This window comes from Boleophthalmus pectinirostris, unplaced genomic scaffold, assembly GCF_026225935.1.
Source record: "Boleophthalmus pectinirostris isolate CB_2022bp ecotype Guang Dong unplaced genomic scaffold, ASM2622593v1 HiC_scaffold_3, whole genome shotgun sequence".
In the NCBI taxonomy this organism is placed as follows: Eukaryota; Metazoa; Chordata; class Actinopteri; order Gobiiformes; family Gobiidae; genus Boleophthalmus; species Boleophthalmus pectinirostris.
In genome coordinates, this window is record NW_026571299.1 from 6,149,454 (window position 1) to 6,151,953 (window position 2,500).

Genomic DNA, 2,500 nt, shown 5'->3' on the forward strand with positions numbered 1-2,500 from the left:
CTCTGATGTCCTGGTGCCGTTTCAGAGGAAGTCACTGATAAGAATAAAGACTCTTTTGTGAGTTTTAATTAATGTTTTAACAGATTATTACTGACCCATTTCTCTTAAATTAATTGTAATACTTTGTCTTTTCTCTTGTGTTAAAATCAAACTTTTATCTTTGTGGCTCATTTAAATCGGCCGATGTGGCTCTTAATTATTGTGTTAATGTTTGCAGACACGTAAAGATGCACTGTGTAACTTTTCTGTCGAGGGTCTGCAACCTTTTTGTCTCCATGGAGATGTAAATGCTTTGGTTTAAATTGTCCACAGTACGACATTAAACTCATCTGTAATTTAACCAATTTAATTTATTACTTAAAAATATCATAAACATTTATACTTACTGTGAGTGGATTTTACTCCTGGTTCAGACCTGGTTCAGACCTGATTCAGACCTGGTTCAGTCCAGATGTAGACTTGGTTTAGTCCTGGTTTAGACTTGGTTAAATCCTGGTTTAGTCCTGGTTAAGTCCTGGTTTGGTCCTGGGTTAGACCTGGTTTAGACCTGGTTTAGTCCTGGTTAAGTCCTGGTTTAGTCCTGGTTTAGTCCTGGTTTAGTCCTGGTTAAGTCCTGGTTTGGTCCTGGGTTAGACCTGGTTTAGTCCTGGATTAGACTTGTCTTGCATTTATGCAACTACAGATTTTTTATTTCTCAAAAATATCTTTAAAAAAAAGCTTAAAATCTAATTTTTTATATCTATATATTTTTAAAGTTTGATAAATTAAGGCAAAAGGAGAAATTCAATTTGTCGACTGGACAAAAGTTTAATTGGTCAAATACATTTCTCAGTTCATTCAAGCTGCTTCTTCAGTTCTGGTCAGACGCTGGTGACACTTCCTTATATCTGTCTGCAGGGAGGAGCTAACTACACTGAAACTACTCTGAAACTAACACACACACTTGTTTACAGTTTCTGTTTGTTAGTTCGGTCTATTGAACTGAGTGTGGATCATATTAACAGAATCATTCAGGGACATAATGGAGCTTTCACACCTCTGGACCTGAACTGACTCCCTATTGTTTTATTTGTTTGTTTTGTTTTAGGTTTGAGGATGGAGGTACATGGGAGACAGATGATGTTCTAAGGCCCCGTCTACACTAGTTCGTATTCGAGTTGTTTTCGTTGTGGATGCAGTGTTCGTTCACACTAATCCGAAGGAAAACTGCTCCAGAGACGGAACGATCTGATCTGGTGCCTCCAGCTCCCACGAATTCATCTGAGTACAGATCTGATCCGGCACCGTGTGGACACCTGAAAACACTGATACTCTGATGTAGGAGCTTTAGTTGTGTCATTATTGGACCACGTCACTGTGATTTCTGATTCGCTGATTCACTGGGTTCATGACATCGGTCATGTGACGCTATTGCTTTTAACCAAATCATAGACAGAAACCCCTCTGACACAGAGAGAACACTCATATTCCACTGAGTCGTGTCTTTTTTAAAACAGGGTTTTAATTTTGTTTTTCCTTCCCGCTCTCTTGGGGCGGGTCAATCAGACCCCAAAATGTATTTTCTCGCCTGGCGAAAATGTATTTGAAAACAAAAACGGGCCTGATTGACCCGCCCCAAGAGAGAGGGAAGGGAAAAAAATATTCTTTGGGTCAATGTGACCCCGAGGAGAGTGTGAGGTTATTAAGTCCAACAGAAGCTGAACCGTGTCACACAAGAAGCGAGCTGATTTTTTTGAGCCCTCAGTTTATGCAAATTATTCATGTGGTTTTCAGTTTCGTTTCTGTAAAACGTAAACAAATATGCTCAAAGTTGTGTGGATAAGGAAAACTTGTGGACACAGAAACGATGTGTCTGGACGCAGATAGTTTCAGATACGGTGATTCATTTCAGTGTAAACGTAACCTGAGTCCTACATTTGTGTTTCAGGAAGAATTCTCTTTCTTAACAAAAACAGCCTCTTTAACTTTAGCCCAGAGGAAGTCGTTCTCCGTGTGTTTCTAAACGTCTTCTGGTTTTGTAATGTAAGCGTAAATAAAACCCTTCACCAGAAACGTTACAGCTTTAACTTTAAAATGATTGAATATTTTTATCTGTGACACATCTACTGGTTTTGTCCCGGTTTGATTTGTGTAACTTTTGTTCAGCTCCTGTCAAAACCGTCGCTGTATAAATGTTTTGAAGGACACTCACATCCACTCACCAGGAAGCCTCCGGGGGCATCTCCAGTCGTTCACCCCCTCAGCTGCATCTGTCAGCGGGCGCACATCCTCGCTCACCCCCCCCGCGAAACGAGCCGACTACCAGACCTCCAGAGGGCATCTCATCACGGCTCTGCCCCCAAACACGCACCTGTCAGCGGGGACACATCCGCCCATCTGCCCCCCCCCTGAACATGGATCCAACCCCGGGGCGTTTCTGACTCCTCTCCCCCCCAGAACCAGCATCCATCCAGGGGCCATTTACTGTCACTTCCCCCTCCGCGCGCATCCGTCACCGGGG